Below are 12,438 nucleotides of genomic sequence, written 5' to 3'. Positions count from 1 at the left end.
AAAATCGGAAACTAGATGCAACTATACTAAACTAATATCAAAAAATAAATTGGATGCAAAACATTTAACTAACCTCAAGAAATAATTAACGGAAAATCGGAAACTGGATGAAATTCATTGGACTAACCTCAAACAATAATTAATGGGAAATCGAAAACTAGATGCAAATACAACCTCATCGAATAATAAATGAGAAATCGGAAACTGGATGCAAATGTATTAAACTAATCTTAAAAAATGATTAACGGGAAATCGAAAAATGGATGCAAATGCATTGAACTGATCTCGAAGAACAATTAACAGGAAATTAGAAATTGGATGCAAATGCATTGAACTAACTGCAAAGAATAATAAACAAGAAATCGGAAACTGAATGCAACTGCATTGAAGTAACCTCAAAAAATAAATAACAGAAAATCAGAAACTTGATGCAAATGCATTGAACTAATCTCAAAATATAGTTGTGTTATATGTTGTATGAATGTCTCGATAAGTATAGTTTTGTATTGAAAACGGTGTTTTTCTTATGATTGGGAACACCTTGCTATTTAAGTAGCTTCAATATGAACTTTTTCTTATTAGACAATCTCACATAACTTCAATCAAACTTCTATTATTAAATAACAAAATGAAGTTGAAGGGTTTTATCAATGGCGAGTTATATTTTTTTAATAGAGAGTACGTGGGGTTTTCATGTTATAAGAAATTTTGATGAGTGATCAATACAATATTTGTATATAATTGTTTTGCATATATAGTTGCATATATTTTTCAGAATAATTAATATGATAGAACCCGTTCATAGATAATCTTTGAAGATCCCACATAGTAAGTCAGGTATAATTTAAAGAATAATTAACAGAAAATCAGGAACTGGATAATCTTTGATGACCCCATATAGTAAATCATGCATAATTTATTTTGATGTCATGTTTGCAACTAAGGACACTACATATGGATTAGTAGAAAGTTGGTATTACAAACCACATTGGATAATTAAAAGGAAATCGAAAACTTGATTCAAATACATTTAACTGAGCTCAAAGAGTAATTAATAGGAAATCAGAAACTTTATGCATATACGATAAACGAAACTCAAAAAGTAATTAACTAGAAATTGGAAACTGCTGCAACTGCATTAAAATAACGTTAGAGAATAACTAACGGGAAATTTGAAATTGGATGCAAATCCTTGAAAAATATTTAATGGGAAATCGGAAACAGTATGCAAAAATGCATCAAACAAACCTCAAATAATAATTAACGGAGAATCGGAAATTGGATGCAAATGTATTGAACTAACCTCAAAAAATAATTAACAGGAAATCAAAAACCGAATACAACTTTATTGAACTAACCTCATAAAATAATTAGCGGGAAATCAGAAACTAGATGCAAATGTATTGAAATAACCTCAAAGAATAGTTAACAAGATATCAGAAACCGGATGAAATTGCATTGAACTAACCTCAAAGCATAAATAATCAGAAATCATAAACTAGATGCAAATGTATTGAACTAACCTTAAAGAGTTATTAATGAGAAATCGGAAACTGGATGCAAATGCAATAAACTAATCTAAAGATTAATTAACAAAACATCGAAAAATGGATACAACCGCACTGAACTAACCTCAATGAATAATTAACGGGAAATCATAAATTTGATACAACTGCATTGAACAACTCTTAAAAAATAATTAACAGGAAATAAAAAACTTGCTGCAAATGCATTGAACTAACTTTAAAGAACAATTAATGGAAAGTCAGAAATTAGATGCAACTACATTGAACTAACCTCAAACAATAATTAACGGAAAATCAGAAACTGGATGCAACTGCATTGAAATAAAAAATTTGATGCAATATCCTTGATGAATATTTAACAGAAAATCGAAAACTGGATTTAAATGCATTGAAATAACCTCAAAGAATAGTTAACTAGAAATCGAAAACCAGATGTAACTGCATCGAACTACCATTAAAGCATAAATAATCGGAAATTGGAAGCTAGATGCGAACTAACCTTGAAAAATAATTAACGGGAAATTAGAAACTGGATGCAGATGTATTGAACTAATGTCAAAGAGTAATTAACGGGAAATTGGAACCTGGATGCAAATGCAATGAGCTAATCTCAAAGAGTAATTAACGAAACATTGAAAACTATATGCAACTGCATTGAATTAACCTTAATGAATAATTAAAGGGAAATCAGAAACTTGATACAACTACATTGAATTAACCTCAAAGAATAATTAATGGGAAATCGGAAACTAGATGCAACTATATTTAACTAACCTCAAATAATAATTAACGTAAAATTGGAAACTTGATGCAAATGCATTGAACTAACCCTGAAACATAGTTATATTATATATAGGGAGAATATAATGTCTCGACAAGTATAGTTTTGCATTTTAAGTAGTGTTTATTATAATTCTTTTATTATAATTGGGAATGTCTTGCTATTCAAGTAGCTTCAATATCATCTTCGCCACATTGGGCATTCGCACAAAATTTCAATCAAACTTATATTATTAAACCTAACAACAAAAATAAGTTGATGAGTTTTATCAAGGTTTGGTGTTTTTTTTTTATAGAGAGTAGCACAAGAAACTTGAATGAGTGATTAATATAATTTCCCTATTTCATAGCTCTGTATAGTGGCTAATATTTTTTTAAATAATTTAATATAACGACATTCGTTCGTAGGACGGGTTCGAAAGCTAGTATATATATTATAGCTCTACCCTCTTCAATTGAGGAAGCGTTTCTAGAGTGTCACGTGTCATGTCTAATTAAGAAAAGGTAGGAGATAAAATAGGATTTATATATATATTAGAGCTCTACCATCTTCAATTGAGGAAGCGTTTCTAGAGTGTCCACGTGTCATGGCTAATTAAGAAAAAGTATGAGATAAAATAGGAAACAAATATTTATCTTTATCCTTAAATATATATTATAGCTATACCCTCATAGAGACTCCAGTTTTTCCTAAACCCTATTACTAAATATAAAAAAGTAAGATATAAATAATGAAACAATCCCATCTAGAGTTTCACAGACTCTCTAACTTTTCCTAAACACTATTGTAATTACGAAAAAAACAATCTCATCTAGAGTTTCACAGAATCTCTAACTTTTCCTAAATAATATAGCTAATTACGAAAAAAAAAATAGGAGACAAAAACTAAATTGCTAAAAACAATAATTTCCACCGAAAACGATTTTTCTAAAACCCTTTCGATTTGATGTGCCATCCACTATGTGATTTAGACATTTATTCAGTTAAAAATTCAAAAAATCACCATTACGACCACAATAATTACGACATATTCCAATTCCTTAGATATATATTATAGTTATATCCTCACCAATCTATTTTTTTGGAACATTCACAGGAACTCCAATTTTTTCTAAACTCTATTACTATTTATAAAAAAGTAGGATATAAATAAGAAAATAATCCCATATAAAATTTTAGAGAGTCTCTAACTTTTCCTAAACACTATAACTAATTATGAAAAAATAATCCCATCTAGAGTGTCACACAGTTTCCAACTTTTTCTAAACAATATAGCTAATTACAAAAAAATAAAAATAAAAATAAAAATAAAATATATATATATATATATGAGACAAAAAACTAAATTGCTAAAAACAATAGTTTCCACCGAAAACGATTTTCCTAAAATCCTTTCGATTTGATGCGCCATCCACAATGGGATTTAAACAATTATTCATAGTTAAGGATTCCAAAAATCACAATTCTAGTCACAATAATTATGACATATTCCAATTAAATTTATAAATTTATAAATTTTCATATATATATATATAGATATATATAAATTTGATGTAACTGCATTGAACTAACCTCAAAAAATAATTAACGGGAAATCGAAAACTGGATGCAAATACAAGCATTAAACTAATCTTAAAAATTAATTACTAGAAAATCGGAATATGGATACAACTGCATTAAACTAACCTCAAAGAATAATTAATGAGAAATTAAAACTTGGATGCAAATACATCAAACTAATATAAAAATATAATTGTCGGGAAATCGGATCTGGATGCAAATGCATTGAATTAACTCTCAAAGATTAAATTAATGAGAAATCAAAAACTGGATGCAACTACATTGAACTAACCTCAAAGAAAAATTAATTATAAATTGGAAACATGATGCAAATGCGTGAAACTAATATTAAAGAATAATTAACAGGAAATCGGAAACCGGCTGCAACTGCACTGAGCTAATCTTAAAAAATAAACTGGATACAAATGCATTGAACTAACCTCAAAAAATAATTAACAGAAAATTGGAAACTGGATGCAAATTAATTAAATTAGTATCAAACAATAATTAATTGGAAATCGGAAACTAGATGCAAATGCAACTTTATCAAATAATAAATGAGAAATAAAAAACTGTATGCAAATGCATTAAACTAATCTCACAGAATAATTAACTGGAAATAAAAAACTGGATACAAATACATTGAGCTGACCTCAAATAACAATTAACAGGGAATTGGAAATTAGATGCAAATGTATTGAACTAACTGTAAAGAATAATTAATGAGAAATCGAAAACTAGATGCAACCGCATTGAACTATCCTAAAAAAAAAAAAAAATGGGAATCAAAAATTATATTCAACTGCATTGAACTAACCTCAAAACATAGTTGGATTATATGTTGTGAGAATGTCTCGATAAGTATAGTTTTGCATTTAAAATTGTGTTAATCTTATCTCTTTCCGTATGATTGGTAACTTCTTCCTATTCAAGTAGCTTCAATATATATGAATTTCGCCTTATTAGGCAATCTCACAAAATTTCAATTAAACTTCTATTATTAAACAACTTAATAAAATTGAAGGATTTTATCAAATGTGAGTTTTTTTTAATGGAGAGTGAGGTTTTTACGTTAAAAGAAATTTGGATGAGTGACAAATATAATATTAATATATAATAGTTCTGCATATTTGTAAATATTTTTTAGAATAATTAATATAACAACACCCGTTCGTAGATAATCTTTGCAGATTCCACATAGTGAGTAATGCATAATTTAAAGAATAATTAACGGAAAATTGGGAACTACATAGTCTTTGATGATCCAACATAGTAAATCAAACATAATTTATTTTTTATGTCATGTTTGGAAGGACACTATAGATAGATCAGTACAAGTTGGTATTACACACCACATTGGATAATTAAAAGAAAATTGAAAACTGGATTCAAATACATAACTAAGTTCAAAGAGTAATTAACGGGAAATCGAAAACTTTATGCAAATGCAATAAACTAAACTAAAAAAGTAATTAACTAGAAATCGAAAACTGGATGTAATTGCATTAAACTAACGCCAGAGAACAACTAACGAAAAATTAGAAAATGGATGCAAATTCTTGAAAAATAATTAACATAAAATCAAAAACCAAATACAACTGCATTGAACTAACCTCATAGAATAATTTGTAGGAAATCAGAAACAAAATGCAAATATGCACTGAAATAACCTCAAAGAATAGTTAACGAGAAATAAAAAATCGGATGTAATTACATCGAACTAACCTTAAAGCATAAATAATAAATTGGATGCAAATGCATTGAACTAACCTCAAGAAATAATTAACGAAAAATTGGAAATTGGATGCAAATTCATTGAACTAACCTCAAACAATAATTAACCAAAAATCGGAAACTAGATGCAAATGTAATCTTATCAAATAATAAACGAGAAATCGAAGACTGGATGCAAATATATTAAACTAATCTCACAGAATAATTAACCGGAAATCAGAAACTTGATGCAAATGCATTGAACTGACCTCAAAGAACAATTAATATGAAATTGAAAATTGGATGCAGATATATTGAACTAACCACAAATAATAATTAATGAGAAATCGGAAACTGGATGCAACTGCATTGAACTAACATCAAAAAATAAATAACGGGAATCGAAAATTGGATGCAACTGCATTCAACTAATCTCAAAATATAAATAACGGAAAATCAGAAACTAGATGCAGATGTATTGAACTAATCTCAAAGAGTAATTAACGGGAGATTGGAACCTTGATGCAAATGCATTGAACTAATCTCAAAGACTAATTAATTAAACATAAAAAATTGGATGCAACTGTACTAAATTAACCTTAATGAATAACTAACGGGAAATTATAAAGTGGATGCAGTTGCACTGAACTAACCTCAAATAATAATTAACAGGAAATCGAAAACTTGATACAACTGCATTGAACTAACCTCAAAGAATAGTTAATGAAAAATTAAAAACTTAATGCAATGTACTACATTGAACTAACTTCGAAGAATAATTAATAGAAAATCATAAACTTAATGCAAATGCATTGAACTAATAACCCTAAAACATGTTTGTATTATAAGTAGAGGGAATAAATGTCTTGACAAATATAATTTTTCATTTTAAGTAGTGTTTATCATAATTTTTTTATTATGATTAAGAATGTTATGCTATTCAAGTAGCTTCAATATTATCTTCGTCACATTAGACATTCTCACAAAATTTCAATCAAACTTCTATTATTAAACCTAACAATAAAAAGAAATCGATGAGTTTTATCAAGGTTTGATGCTTCATTTTTATAGAGAGTGGTGCAAGAAATTTGAATGACTGATTAATATAATTTTCATATCTCATAGCTATGCATAGTTGCTAATATTTTTTACAATAATTTAATATAACGATACCCGTTTGTAGAACGGGTTCAAAAGCTAGTATATACAGTTATTATCTAAAAAGTAGCTACTTAAGTTAACTTCAAATAAGTTCGTAGGTAAAACTTCACCTAGAAAATGAATTCAACCTTAATGTTTTGTGGATATGATATACTTACTATAAAGATCATCTCCATAAAATTTCAACTAATTTGGAAACCTCGAACATTGGCAAAACATTATTGCAAAAACTCGGCATTTTTAGACCGTTAGATTTATTTTTAAAGATGACAACAATTTTTATCTATGTTAGAGGTTTCCAAATAAACTGAAATTTTGTGGAGATGATCTTTATAGTAAGTGCTTCATAACTACAAAAAAAAAGAAAAAAAAAAGATAATTGAATTAATTTTATAGGTAATGTTTTACTTACGTATTTATTTTAAGTTAACTTAAGTAGCTATTTTTTAGAGAAAGACTATATATATATATATATATATGAGGACTTGGATTTTGTCAACCAGTTCTTATTATTATCTTCCTTTTCTTTTCATCTACGATTTCTATATATTCTTGTCAATTAAATATTTTTCGTGTCCACGCGCCTCATCATATATGTGAACATTGTATATGGGAATAAACCTAGAAAATGTTAACTACACAGATGAATCATTCATCGATCTTTGTTCACTCCACATGATCAGGTGTATCCAACTCACGGCCCTTGACATTGCGAGAATTGGTTATCTTAGGAACTTCCATTGAGCATTCAGAAGGTGAAAGCTCTTCTTAGTAAGATATTACTCGTTTTTCAGCACTGCTCATTTGCTCAATGCCGAATGCCCTTCACCAGAAACAAATGCTGAACGCCTGAATATTAAGTAGCTGATTCTCAGCATTCAGCTGCATAATTGGTGCTGAATGCTTGTCATGACTAAAAAAGGCGCTTCATGCTAAAATGAAAAGAAATAACGAACAAAAACTTTAAGATTAAATGTTGAATCACTTATATTAAGCATCAACAAATCATGAAAACTAACAAAAAAACAAACAACACAACGTAAATTTCTTCAAATGGCATTATTCTCACATTTTATTTTTAATTTTTATCATTTAAACGTCCACACACACTCCAAAATGTTGTTTTATATTAAAGAGAATGAATAGAACTACTTAATTTGCCTAACCAAAAGTTATTACCGGTAATTAGATTTTTGATTACATTTTTGTACTAGGGGACTGTGTTATGCGCGTATATATAATTTACCCTTCCAGCTTCAGCATTAATCTTGCGCCACCTGTAAAATGGTCCCACTAAACCTCCGCCAATATATTTTTAATCAACGTGTCTCCACGTGGTACTTCGGCTGTATAAATCCTCAACCAGCTTAGTCACACAGAACAACATCCCGTGAAATAAAACACGAGCTTCTCTCCATTTTCACACTCACTACACAACCTTCCTTCCTCTGTCTCTTCATCTCTTCTTCGATTCTCCATTTCCTCATTTCTCACAACCTTCACAACCCATTTCAAGAATCAAGTTTTCAGACAAGCCCAAATTTATATCTTTCATTTCCATTGTAATTCCAATGAGAAATCTCATTTCTTCATTTTCTTCTCATTCATCGTTTTCAACTCCCTCACATGAAGAAAATTCTTCATCTTTAATGGACAGAAAGAAACGTTGTGAAGGTCTTGATCTTTTAGTGAAAGCTGCTATTCATGTTACAGGAGAGTTTTTCTTGTGTATACCTTTTGTTCAAAGAAGAGTTATAAGAAGAAGAAAGAGAGCTTTAAGGTTTGATAACTTTTCAAGAAATGAAACAAGCAAGAATGTTGAAGAAGAAGGAAAGAAGATGAAGAAGAAGAAGGAAGGAGGTGAAATGAAACTGATTTTGTCACCAATGAAGAGAAAAAGAGTAAAGGGATTGCCTTCAAAGTACAATGATTCTGTTCTTCAGTCATGGAAGAGAAGGACTAATCGGAGAAAACCAAAATCAAGCAGAATCAATGCGTTGTCTGATGAGTGATCAGTTTGCTGGTAATGCGTTTTGATTGGATTCATTTTTTTGATGTTGAAGAGATTTTTGGGAATTAAAGTTTGAAGCTTTGAAGGATTTTATCAACTGGGTAACCTTCATTTCCTTTCTTTTATGTCAAACGGTATAGAAAGAAACAAGAAAATTGTTGTTGGGGTGTTTGTTTTTAAGTTTTTTTTACTGAGATGGATTGATTAACTTCATTGTAATTTGGTTTTTTGAAGATTGTACTGTTGTCACTCAGTAATAGGAAGAGAAACCGTAATGCAACTTGTATTGGAGTGTTGCTGTGTTCAGTTGTAAAACATTGAATTGATGATAATGTAGAAGCTACATTTTCACTGTATACAATCTTGATTCCTGCATTCATTGTTTGATTACAATATATTACATTGCTTTGCTTTGTGCTTGTTTTGCAGATAGCTAGAAATTTAGATTATGTTTTTAAGATTAGTATTATTAGTATGAGCACATTCTTGCTCTAGTAACTAATTACTGGAGAAAGGAAACCGTTTTGATTCTATGTCGAAGTTTTGTTACTTTGTTGAAGGTACATTGCTAGAATTTTCATTTAACAGCTCTTAATATGTATGTTGAAGTTCAATCTGCTTGAATTCTTGTATAACTATCAAGCAGTTTTGATGTATCTAGTCTGTGCCTCTGTGGTGGATAAATTTATTATTGCTTGGACATAGCATCTTTTAGTAGTATACAAGTACTTCATAATCTTTTTTTCAGAAAATGAACTTCTACAATGTTGTTCCAAAAACTAGTGCAACTTCTTTATCATCTTGCAGTAAACAATGCAGGGTAGATAGAATCATAAAATTTATTGATACTTGGTTATAGAATTGTAGAATTTGAGGTGTTTTTTCTTAATATATATATATATATATATATTAAGAAAAAACACCTCAAATTCTACAATTCTATAACCAAGTATCAATAAATTTTATGATATATATATATGTCGCACCCTAATACCGCGACTTTTCACTTTACTAGTACTCAAGCTCTATCTTTGATCGGCTGCACCAATTTGGTTGCCTACGTACCCATTTCGGGATCAAGCCGCCGTAGTTCACCTCTCTCTTCCTCTTTTCCTTCCTCCCTCTTCCTTTTTATATCCCTCTTTTAGGGTTACTCATAGGGCATAGTTTGGTCCTGGGCCCATTTTCTGGGCCCAATACACACTACGGTCTGGGCCTTATCTCTTGGCCCAGTACTTATGTGATACATCCCTGAATATGGCTACTACAATTGCCCCCTTCTCGGGTTCGGCAGCGTTGACGACGGCGGACCCGAGAAGTCCTCAAACTTCCTTGTCTCTTTCTCTGAACTCTAGATATCCACATTGTCCTGTGACTGTACGTAGCCTTTTTCTCCTCAGGACATCTCATATCCACGTACTCAGCTACTAGACCGTATGTCTGTGAAGTGTCTCACTTTATCGGTTCTCATTCATATAACTTATTAGCGTATTCACGAAGGGTCTCATCCCCTTCGCTCTCACTCTTCAAACTCAATTCTCATGCCAGCGAAGTGTCTCCACCCAGCTATCCACTCTCATCTACAAAATTCAATACCGCATACAAGAGTGTCTTTGTCTTGTCCATAAGCTCTCCTCCTCCACATAACTTACTACTATGTGCGCGGAGTGTCTCACTCTTTTCGCAGAACTCAACATTGTATCCGCCAAAGGCTCATCCCTTTTTGCCCTTACTCATGGACCTCAATATCACGTCCGCAAAAAGACCTCATCCCTTCCACTCTGAGTTTGGAACTCCGGCTCATGGAAGGCTCATCACCCTTACCGTCTCTCTCTTGAATGAATCGATGAGGGGCAACTTCGGCTTTTGCCCCCACGTTTGATTCGGATCTCATGTTCGCAGAGGGCTCATCACCCCCGCTGTCTCTGCTAAGGAGTGGAGTCTGATGAGGGGCAACTCAGCTTGCCCCATGTTTGATTCGGATCTCATGTCCGCATATCTCTTGTATCTCCGACTTGCCTCAACCGGGCTCGGGGCTACTCTCTTTGACCTGCCTTTCTCTCTTGCCTTTCTCGTTCGTGAAGGGCTCATCCCACTCCGCGGGCTCGCTCGGGCTCTCGCCTATAGGGGCTCTCTCATTGCCCCATGTATCTCTAGCATCTCTGATCCGCGGAGGGCTCATCCCACTCCGCAGGCTCGACCGGGTTGCCGCCGGTTAGGGCTCTCTCATTGCCCCATGTATCCCTAGCATCTCTGATCTGCGGAGGGCTCATCCCACTCGGCAGGCTCGACCGGGTTGCCGCCGATCGGGGCTCTCTCATTGCCCCATATATCTCTAGCATCTCTGATCCGCGGAGGGCTCATCCCACTCCGCGGGCTCGACCGGGTTGCCGCCGGTTGGGGCTCTCTCATTGCCCCATATATCTCTAGCATCTCTGATCTGCGGAGGGCTCATCCCACTCGGCAGGCTCGACCGGGTTGCCGCCGATTGGGGCTCTCTCATTGCCCCATATATCTCTAGCATCTCTGATCCGCGGAGGGCTCATCCCACTCCGCGGGCTCGACCGGGTTGCCGCCGGTTGGGGCTCTCTCATTGCCCCATATATCTCTAGCATCTCTGATCCGCGGAGGGCTCATCCCACTCCAGCAGCTCGACCCGGGTTATCGCCGGTTGGGGCTCTCTCATTGCCCTTGTATCTCCAAAGATCATCTCGATCCGCGGGAGGGCTCATCCCACTCCGCTGGCTCGACCGGTTCTTTGCCGATCGGGGACTCTCTCGCCCCCATATATCTCTAGCATCTCGATCCGCGGAGGGCTCATCCCACTCTCACGGGCTCGACCGGGTTGCCACCGGTTGGGGCTCTCTCATTGCCCCATATATCTCTAGCATCTCTGATCCGCGGAGGGCTCATCCCACTCCGCAGGCTCGACCGGGTTGTCGCCGGTTGGGGCTCTCTCATTGCCCCTTGTATCTCCAGCATCTCTGATCCGCGGAGGGCTCATCCCACTCCGCGGGCTCGACCGGGTTGCCGCCGATCGGGGCTCTCTCATTGCCCCATATATCTCTAGCATCTCTGATCCGCGGAGGGCTCATCCCACTCCGCAGGCTCGACCGGGTTGCCGCCGGTTGGGGCTCTCTCATTGCCCCACACACGCTGTTTGGACACAAGGGTCCGCAGAGGGCTCCTCCACCCCCGCACTCCTTCGGATAGTCCCACGACATATCCACGAAGGGTCTTCTCGAACCCCTCCGCTCTCCTTCGGAATGCACATCCGGGAACAGCTCAGCCTCCCCCATGTTTGATTCGGACACGAGGGTCCGCGGAGGGCTCATCCCCCCCGCTCTCTAGCTTAAAGGCAGCTCATCTCTATCTCTTCCCACATAAGAATAGACCAAACATCATCTAGTAAATATCAGCTCCATCTCCACTCTTCCCGCATCGCAAAATCTTTCTCTTTCTCTCGAACTCGCGGCCACCGGATGTCTCTGCATCTCTTCTGTAACCGTCTTACCATTTGTATTCGGACGCTCCAATCTATTGATCTCAGTCCCATACTATAGATCTCTTTGTTCCTCTGGATTTCCGAGTTATTCGTTGCATGCAACTCGCCTTCATATCACTATGCAACATTCATGAAGGATTCCCTTTTTCACATGTACACAGAACAAACATCTTTACGCGCA

This window comes from Coptis chinensis, chromosome 2, assembly GCF_015680905.1.
Source record: "Coptis chinensis isolate HL-2020 chromosome 2, ASM1568090v1, whole genome shotgun sequence".
In the NCBI taxonomy this organism is placed as follows: Eukaryota; Viridiplantae; Streptophyta; class Magnoliopsida; order Ranunculales; family Ranunculaceae; genus Coptis; species Coptis chinensis.
Note: the sequence above shows the minus strand (reverse complement) of the source record.